The sequence below is a fragment of the Azolla caroliniana genome, unplaced genomic scaffold (genome assembly GCF_043228905.1).
Source record: "Azolla caroliniana isolate FFs.n. ecotype wild unplaced genomic scaffold, voAzoCaro1.0.p SCAF_6, whole genome shotgun sequence".
Lineage (NCBI taxonomy): Eukaryota > Viridiplantae > Streptophyta > Polypodiopsida > Salviniales > Salviniaceae > Azolla > Azolla caroliniana.
The window spans coordinates 10,261,800-10,272,450 of record NW_028230441.1 but is presented as its reverse complement, the minus strand read 5'-3'; positions in this window follow the sequence as shown (position 1 = coordinate 10,272,450).

Below are 10,651 nucleotides of genomic sequence, written 5' to 3'. Positions count from 1 at the left end.
CCTTGCCGCCGTCACCTCCCGTCGCACTAAGCCTCATGCCGGCACTCGGGCCGGCCATTGGAGCCTCTAGGATTGGTGTGGGTAAGGACCCGGCACCGCCGCTTGTTGTCTCCGTAGCCGCTTTCGTTCGGACGTCGTTGTCCGCGGCTCCCCCATCTCCGATTCCGTAAGCCTCTAGTATGCTTGCCACCACCTCTTCTTCGCCGTTCTCCGCATCATTTTGTTTGCCCGCCTTGCCGCCGCCACCGCCCGTCGTTCTAGGTCTCGTGCCGGCACTCGGGCCGACCGCCGAAGCCTCTAGGGCCGGTGTGTGGAAGGTCGCGGCACCACCGCTCGCCTCCTCTCCGCTCGATGTTTTGGGCCGCCGTGCCCCGAATCTTCCGCCCACTTTCGAAGTGGCGCTCTCCGCTTTGTAGTCACCGGCCTCATCCTTGGCCGTCCATTCGCCGCAAGACGAGAGGGTTGCTCGCTCCGCACCCTCTCCCATGTCGTCGTCGTTTCGGTGGCCCGCCTTGCCGCCGCCACCGCCCGTCGTTCTAGGTCTCGTGCCGGCACTCGGGCCGACCGCCGAAGCCTCTAGGGCCGGTGTGTGGAAGGTCGCGACACCATCGCTCGTTTCGTCTTCCTCCTCCATTTCGCAAGCCTCGAGTATGCTCGCGAAATCCTCGTAGAACGTTTCGGGCAACCGCGTCCCGAAACTTCCGCCCACTCTCGAAGTGGCGTCCATCGCTCCGTAGATATCGGCCTCGTCCATGGCCGTTCTTTTTCCCCGAGATGAGACGGTCGCTTGCTCCGCACCTTCTCTCGTGTCGACGCCGTGGTCGCCCGCCTTGCCACCGCCACCGCCTTTCACCATAGGTCTTACGCGGGCACTCGGGCCGGCCGCCGTGATCTCTAGGAATGACGCGTGTAAGGTCGCGGGACCGCCGCTCGTCGATGTAATGTCCGTAGCCACCTCCGCTCGGACGTCGTTGTCTGTGGCTACCCCGCCTCCGTATATGCAAGCATCGGTTATGCTTGCCGCCGCCTCTTCCGCGGTCTCCTTACCGTTGTCTCGGTTGCCCGCCTTGCCGCCGCCACCGTTCTTTTCCCTCGGTCTCACGCGGGCGCTCGGGCCGGCCGCCGGGGTCTCTTGAACCGGTGCGTGGAAGGTTGCGGTACCGCCGCTTGTCTCCTCCGTACTCGATGATTCGGGCCACCATGTCCCGAATCCGCCATGCCCGCTCGAATCGGCGATCGCCGCCTCACCGTCCCCGACCTCGTCCTCGGTCGTTCTTTTCCCCCATATCGAGAGGGCGGCTTGCTCCGCACCCTCTCCCGTGGTACCGATGTACCATTCTCTTTCGGCCTCCGCATAGGCCCCGTCCTCCACGTGTGAGGAAGCTCCTTCCTCCGCGTCCTCCGATCCGCTCGGGCCCGACCCCGCAATAAGCCATTCTTCGGCTTCGATTTTCGCCATTACGAGCCCGCACACCTCCCGTATTAGCGCTTGTAGGTCGGGCCCCTCCAAACCGGTTCGCGATGAGCTCTCGTCCGGCGGCATGGCGTAGTCGGTCGTATGCCTCCATTAGAGCCCCTTCAAAGGACTCCCACGATTCGTGAGCTTCTTGGAGCTCCTTGACCTCCTCGTACTTTGATGCAGCCGCCGCTCGACGAAAGAACTCTAGCCTCGTCGCTTCGTCCACGCCCATCCCCGTCATTTCCGCATCGTACGCTCTCAAAATTTTTGGGACCTCCTTCCCATCGAACCGGCCGACTAGACGGACCACCCTTTCGACCGCTTGTTGAGCCGCCTCTCGCCTCGCCCTCTTCCGTCCGGCGTCCATCAAGATCTTTGTCATCATCTCCTCGAAGTCGAAGCCTTCTTCCATCTCTTTCTCCCTTGCCGCCCTTCACGTCGGGTTCATCAAAGATGTCGCGTTGTTACGCGCGTGCGTGGAGAAGGGCGGAACCACGGGGGTCTTGGACTAAGGAAAAGGGGAGAAGGAATAGGACTTCGGAATGGAGCTTAGCACAAGAAGAGAAAGAATGAACAAGAGGAAGATGGAGGCCAAATGCTCAACAAGATATATTAGAACCGAAAACCGATTACAAAATGGCGGCCGCGTAGGCCGCACCAAACGACTATGATAAACCCGAAACCCTAATCCGACGAAGAAGAAAAGAAACCCTAAACCTAACGCTTGTCCTATGTGGTATACCTTCCGCACTCAAAAAAAAATAGGCAACCCCCACGATGGTGCTCTTCCTCTCCCTTTATAGCACACGGAGGGAAGACCGTTACATAAAGGTGCTACAAAATATCCCTTTTCAATCAATGGGGATATTTCCCTTGATTTTAGGGGAGGTGGGAAGGATGGGTCTTAACTCCCACCTCTACACGAACTACTATGTACCTATCTCTCTCTCTCACGTGGATGTGCGCGCAAAAGCACATCACCTTTACACTTTACAAATCCTAAGGTGCATTTCTAGCACCACACTTATCACTATCAACAAATAGAAATACAACATCTTGACGTGCAACGTTGCACATCGCGGGTTTGCTTACTTCGCTCGGTTTTCCGCCTATGGACGAAAATCTTCACGACAACGTATCGGTTGTAGGTTCTCATTGCCGGTGGTTTGAATGGACCGACAAAATCTAGCCCCCATTTCTAAAATGGTTCTAATGGTAGCACGGGTTGATGAGGCATTCTGGCTTGTTCGGTTGGTTGGCCCATTCGTTGACATAGGTCGCATTCTTTAGCGTACCGGACTGTATCCTTCAATGTTGTCGGCCACCATAGTCCACTCTGCCATATTTTCCTTGCCGTAGCGTCTCCGGCATAATGTCCTCCAGCCACGTTGTAGTGTGCTTTGTGCAATATCATTTCCTTTTCGTCATTGCGCACTGCACGCCGCCATATGCCATCTCCGCCTTTGTGGTACAGTGTGTCCCGTAATAGGCGAAAGTGTCGGCTTTGAACTGCTAAGCGTTTCCTTTCGTCTTTGTTCATCTCCTCCGGAGGTAAGCCGGTGCTCAGGAATTGGTGCATGTTGGTGAGCCACTTGTCTTCCTCTGCGACCGTACTATCCAATGTCGTTTCTGTTGTGACTCTAAACAGCTCTGCATCCGGAAAGTCGTCTGGGATTCCGTCACCGGTTTCGCCGGAATCCAACTGGCTTAAATAGTCTGCTACCGCATGTTGTATGTCAGGTCGGTGGAATATCTCGAACTCGAATTCTTGTAATAGTAACGTCCACCGGGCCAACTTACCGGTGAGTGATGCTTTGGACACCAAGTAGAGGAGCGCCGAATGATCTACGTGAAAGGAAAATTTCCTTCCCAACAAATAGTGTCTAAACTTGGTGACACTGTAGATCATACCCAAAGCCTGCCTTTCCATCGTGGAATAATTACGTTCCGCTTGGGACATCTTCCGGCTGGCATAATAGACTGGTCGGTACCATTTCGGTTCTAAAAGTTGCATCAGCGCGCTTCCGATTGCGATGTCGAACGCGTCAACAAACACATGGAACTCTTTGGACCAATCCGGAGGTTGCACCATCGGCGCTTGTGACAACAGTACTTTTAGTGCCCGGTAAGCCCGGTCTTCTATGTCCATCCATCGGAACGGTGTCCGATGTACCGCGGCATGCAATGGTGTAGCCAGGTCTACCAGATACCAGAGCATTCGGCTATGCCACTGAATTTGTCCTAAGAACCGGCTTGGTGCCATTGTCGTGGTTGGTGTCGGTGCCTCCAGGATTGCTTTTACTTTGTCTGGATCCACTGCGATACCGTCCTTGCTCACTATGTGGCCCAGTAACGCTCTGTTGGTTACTCCGAACACACATTTTGCCGGGTTCAGGCTTAGTCGGTAAACCCTACATTTCTCCAGACATAGTCGGAGGTGCTGAAGGTGATCTCCGTCTTGGCTATAAACAGCGAAGTCGTCCAAGAACACCTGCATGAATGCGGGAATGAATTCTCCGAAAATCTCCATGATTATCTGCTGGAAGGTTGTCGACGCCGTTTTCAGTCCGAACATCATCATTACGGCAACAAAGACTCCCCATTCAGTGACAAAAGCGATTTTCTCCTAGTCGGCGGGGTGCATCCGGATCTGATTATTAGCCGTTGAAACCGTCCAAAACACTACACACCTTCTGACCGGCGACCGCATCTAGGACTCCATCCGTGAATGGAAGTGGGAAGGCGTCTGTTACCATAGCTGCATTCAATTTCCGGTAGTCGACGCACACTCTGATTTTACTGTTCTTTTTGGGTACTACCACTATCGGGTTGAGCCATGTGGCTTTCTTTACCGGTCGGATGAAGCCCACTCTTAGCAACTTGTCGATTTCTTCTTTGACTTTTGTTGCGTAATTCAGGTTCATTCGGTAACGCCGTTGCGCTACCGGTTTGGCGTCTTTACTCAGATGTATCTGGTGTTGATACAATTGAGGATCGAGTCCCGACATGTCCTCGTAGGACCAGGCGAACACATCGCGAAATTCTTTTAGGAGTGTGATCATTGCCGTTTTGTTCTCCGAGGTCATTTCCTTGGCGATGTGCACCGGTCTTGTGTCCTCTGTGGTACCTAGGTTTACCTCTTCTAGTTGGGATGCTTTCACGCGATGCGACACTGCCATTTCTCTTTCCAGTGCCTCCTGCGCTTGCTGTAATTCCCGAATTGCTTCTTTATCCGGTTCCTCGTCGGTCCCGTTCGGTTGCAGTACGTACGGTGATACTGCTTCGGCTACATCAATCTCGAACAGAGGTACGATCTTCGGATTTTCCTGTAAGTATTGATCGACCTCTTCGTCCGCCAATCCTTCCAGCATGTTGACACATTCCGCATATAGCGGTGTTGATTCCTTGCCGGTATCGGATCGTGGTTGAGTCGGTACTTGTACTTTCGCTTTTCCACGCCGGAACGTAATTATATTCTTCCTCCAGTTTTGCTTTATGTGTGTTGTTTTTAACCAAGGGCATCCCAACAATAGTGGGTAAGCTCCATGAGCCTATAGCTGGAGAACTACTGCGGAAATGCGAAATGTGTGACCCCCGATGGTCACTTCCAGATCACGTATTAATTCGGTTGGCCGTACTGAGTTTGTGTCCGCCATCCGAAGCCAAAACGGGCACGGTTCCCAATCATGGATTCCTAGAGTGTTACACGTTCGGAGGCTGATCACGTTCACCACAGATCCTCCATCGATAATCGTGCTTGGTAGCTCATTTCCCTTCACGATGGCCGTGATTGCCGGACTGCTCGTGTCCACCGCTGTCGATCCTTCCTCCGGATTTGAAAAGAATGCCGGAGCCGGTGGTGTGTCAGCTGTCGTCCTTCCTGTCTTCAGTCCTTCTGTGAAGCGTGGTACCAGTTGCAATAGCCGGCCTGACGGCAGCGTTATTTGGCATTGTTGTAACGCCTGCCATGTTGGGTTTTCGGGCTGCCCCGGGCTGGTGAGCTCTTCGGCATTCTCCTTTTGTTGTTCGAGCTCTGCCATATTCCACTCATTTGCCTTTTTCACCCATTCGGTTGCCTGCTTCTGGATGGCTTCTTGAGTTTCCCACTCCGTGGCTTTGCCTTTTGATCTTGTAGTGACTTGTTGTATGTCCGCGACTTCCGCGTCTACCATGTTCACCGATGGTCGCTTGTTGTAGCTCTTCTCTGGACATTGATTACTATAGTGGCCTTCTTGTCGGCAATAATAGCAGTACGACTTCCAGGTGTTGCTGGATTCAGCGTGTGTGCTTGGTGGAGGTCCTGTGGTAAGTGCTTGGGTTTGGTCCGGTTGGCTGCTTGGAGCGCCCTTTTCCGGTTCCCGTGGATGACCCCCCTTTTTGTTGAAATGACGTTTCTTGAAATTATTTTTGTTTCGGTAACCTTGACGGTGTTGGTCGTCATACTTGCCATAGTCGTCCCTTCAGTGGTTGTAACCAGGGGAGTGATCCCGGTTGTATCTCCCGTACCGTCCATTATAGTCCCGGTATCTATCCTGTCTGTCATATTGGTCATAAGCGTCTCTTCTATCGTTGTACCAGACATCGTGTGCCGGTTGGTAGCGCTCCTCTCGCCGCCAACGGTCTTCTTCTTCCTCCTAGTTGCTCCGTGGTTCAATTTGCCGGACCGGTGGTGCTTGCCGATTTAACAAGTTATACTCACACCGTTCCATTGTGTGACTTCTAGAGTGGCAGAGCAATCATTGGGAACGCATGGTGCATTCCAGCGCCGAATGCCCGACATTCAGGCATGTCGTACATTGAACTGCTTGCCGGAAACGGAGGTCCTCTTCCGTTGGTAGTGCACGCAGAAGTGCGCCCATGGTTAGCCATGAACTTGAGGTTTCCATTTCCCGAACTCGGTCGATCACTTGATCTATGCTGCTGGTGCGGAAATCAATAACGGTGCACACCGTACGTAAGGGTTCCCGAAGGGCTGCTAAGAGTATGGCCTTTGTTTCTTCCTCCGGTGGTGTCCGACTGAGCTGACTGTGGATCCGCTGGAACCGGATGACAAACTGTTGAATGTTCTCTGTTGGTTCCTACCGGATACTGTAAAATAAGCCTACCATTTCCTGTTGTCCATCTCCTTGTGAAAGAAATGTAAAAATTTTGTCTTTAATGTTTCAAACATGGGGATGGTGCTGGGATCTTGTGTTCGGTGCCATCTGGCGGCCGGTCCCTCCAAGGTCATACCGAACTCTACTCTTTTTGAGCGTTCCTCTTCGGCTGCATTTAGGCGTTGGGACACATGGTTCGCCTCCCAGGTCTGCTGAAACGCATGGACGTGGGCTTCCGCGTCCGGATCATCCCGGTATCTGGGATATTGGAACGACATATCGTTGTCTGGTGTCAGTACACGGACTGGTGATGTCGGTGGTCGTTCCTCCTCTTTTGATGTCGAAGGTTTTTCCCGGTCTCCTGTCGCCGTCAGAGGTCTTTCCTGCTCCTCTTTCGGTGTCAGAGGCTTCTCCTCCTCGACTTCCGGTGTCAGAGGTCTCTCGTCCTCAACTTCTGGTTGCGGAGTGTGGTCAACTTCCAGTATCGGAGTTTCCAGCCTTGTCAATTCTAGTTCCAGTGTCGGCAAGGTATTTGACTCCTCGTCTTCTGGTCCGCCTAGGGTGTCATTACTACTGCGGTAGTTCGTCTGCGCGTTGTATTCCCCGTCCGAACCCGATTCAAATGCCGAAAATGCTTCGGATTTGCCTTCCCCCATTGCCAATGCCTGGAGAAGGGATTCCGCTTCCTAGAGGTTGCTTAGGCTGCTTCCTTCGTCCGGGTAGGCATTTTGTGGTAACCGAAGTGACTCCTTGGCCACTCTCCGGATCACCTTGGAAAATGAGCGATCCGCTCTGATTTCTTCTGTCGCTTGCTGGAAAGCCTCTCGCTTCCTCAGTCGTTCAGCAAGTCTCCTTGCTCGCTCCGTAACCGGGTCGTTCGTTGGTCACATCATCCATTCTCGCCGATGTTCGTTGCGATTGTGCAGGAATCGTGGTTGCCAAAAATTGTGTTAATCCTTAGGGCCGGACAATGGCCTAACACAGGGTGTCTCCGGAAGACACTTCACCAAAGGGGTGTTACAACGAGATAACTTAAGACACAACGATTAATCCGACTTAATGGGCTACTTAGCAATAAGGCATTCACTTAATACACGCATAAGATATAACAATTAATGCAAACCGGTAATCAATACGTGAAAATAAAACAAGAAGCTTATATTAATTCTCCGTCAAAGTTCTACATTGTAACCGGGCCTTTATATAGGTCACCGGTGCTTCGTACAAAATGGTGCCAACCGGCACCTGTTCGGAAGCGGTCCGGATCCGGATCGGCATACCGATTCATGTCCGTCCGTTCACTACATAATTATAATCTACTTTACTTAATTAAAATATATTCCGAATAACCATCCCTTTCACATTCTGGTCTCTGCTCCTTTGTCGGCCGGGTAACATAAAGATTGACCCATGTTGTGAAAAATCACAATTCGCCACAACGGTGCAAGGGTCAACCCTGCAAAGTCTTTCACCATTTTTTCTATTTGAGGATATTTGAAAGGCACATCATCATACATAGATCCCATGATGCGGAATTCGTATGGAATGTCTATAATTAACAATGTGTAGTGCATTTTCGGTAATATGCGAAGCATATTAGCCATTGAATCTTCCTTGAACACACGATAGTGCAATTGTTGGAAAGGGTTGGCCCCATGCAAAAAACTTTTAACTGTCTCTAAATCCTCATGCACATCTAGCTCCTTCCATTTCGTCCTCCTCTTCTCGTATTTAGCTCTTTCCAAGTGCGTGATAAACGAACTTGGATCACCTATTTTCTTCAAACGAGGTGGTTTCTGCAATTATCAACTTTGTTAGGATATTACAACAAAAGCACTTAAAACAACACAATACCAATACAACATATCTAACTTACCCATTCTATAAATACAATAAAGAATTCTTCCAAAACATTGTACGTATGGGGAATTCCTTTTCAACTTCTTCCCATGTCGGCAAACATAACTTCTTCATCATCAACTCTTGAATTTTCATATAAACATTGTGGCTAAAGAAGAAATAGAATATGTCGTCGGTGATGAAATGTAGAATTAGTCAAACCAAGATGATTTCTAAAAAATACTTACTTTTGGAATTCTGTAACCATATCATCTAACAAAAACTCTTAAAATGTGGCCACTCGAGACAACACAAATATTAACAATTTGTCATCCTTGATTCCTTGTAGCGACCGCCATGGCAAGAGCTTGAATCATATCTTCAAGCAACCCTTCAATAATCAAGTCACTCTTCTGTGACTTTGCCTTTATCTCTACTTGAGGGTCTAATTTGGCCTTTTTCGCCGGTTGACCTTTTATTTCTTTATGCTCCCACATTGTAAAGATTTTGTCCTGTAAATCCTAGACCTCACCTGTTCGAAATGCCAGTTGAAACCATGAATTGTACTTTCTTAAGCCTTCCGATTTCGTGCTTTCTTCGACAATTATCCCAACTTCACGCAAACATTGTCGACGCAAACCATGATGGAGTTTGGAACCATGTCCTTTCAACATATCAAGATATTCATAACGAAAGAATCTAATCCTTTCAATACATGACATCTTCAGTCGATAATCGTTGTCATTGTTATGGTCCCAAGCCAACAACTTGGCCTCTTCATGTGTAAGTCCGACGTAAACTTTGCATTCAACATAGTAGAAGAATGAGGTGAGTGGATACTCCTTCACAAGTTGTCTCTTGGCTTCAGCTGAATGAGAACCTCCAATGACATAATAGGTGTAATCGTCCGCTGAACTATATTTGAAATCCGCAAATGTTGGACATTGATCAGGGTCGACCATAACTAGAAAGGGCACAATAGTTGCATGTGGATTAATTTTCATTTTACTCTTCAAGTTCTGGATGTAACCAAAAAGAGTTTAAACCTTCGAAAGGTTTTTGTACATCTACACTTGATTGGTAGTGAACTCATGCTCAATTCAATCATGACAACAACTTATTTGAGTTCTGAATTAAAGCAAAGCAAGCAAAATCAGCTTTTATTGGGTGTTCATCGAATTATTCAAGAAGCAAATTCTACCATTGTTTCTAAATGTATAGCTAAAAATAAGCAAATGACCTTACATGATTTTGGTATGAAATACAGAAAGACTTGCGAATCAGATTTTTGTTGATCATTTTGTTGTTTTCTAAATGTTTAGAACAAATTTCAAATTGGTTTGATGTAATTTCATTATGAAACAATGTAATTTCTTTGATTTGGATTTTGACCTCTAAAAAAAGCGCACTTAATAGAATGGCACACTAAAGTGGGCACACAATTAACCGAATGTCTACTGTATACTAGAATGCTTGTGGTTGCAACCTAGTGTGTGTGCATGTGTGTACTTAGTTTCTGAGCGTAAACAAACAAACAATGCAACTATCATGGACACAACATTTGATGGACAGGAACCGCATGGACACTATCACAATCGATATTTTTGTGGACGCAAAATGCAACTATATATCACTCACAGTGTTTGATGGACATAACAAATCAATCAATCACGTATATCCCCACAAATGCTGAGTGCAAAACAAGCGTATCATAGATGTCACCCAGATGGTGGGGGTGGGTGGAGACAGTATGTGTGTGCGTGTGTGCGGTAACGTAACATTACCGCGGGCATAATGCAATGAAGCAGTGTAACACTCCTGGGGGAGAAAAAAAAGGAAACAAAGAAAATCTGATGGAGGGAGGGGGGTTAAAAAGATAGAAATAACAGCAAACCAAAAGCAAAAAATAATAAATAAATAAAATGACAGATATACGAGATAACGGCCTACCTATACACACTCACACTCACCCTCCCCAACGCAGCCATTCCTGCGATTCAAGAACAAAAAGAAAACAAAAAACAGTGGGCGAGCGAGAAAGCCACGCAGAAACAGAAACAGAAACAGACGCCTCTCGTGTTGATCCAAACCCCCCCCCCTCCCCTCCCTATACACATATATACAATCACTCGCACGTCGCATGCCATTACTCTCAATCAACAACAGACAACTTAACTCCTGTATCTCACCCAAAAGCTTCCCCGCTTCCCTTCTCTCTCTCTCTCTCTCTCTCTCTCTCTGCGTGTAGTGCATAGAC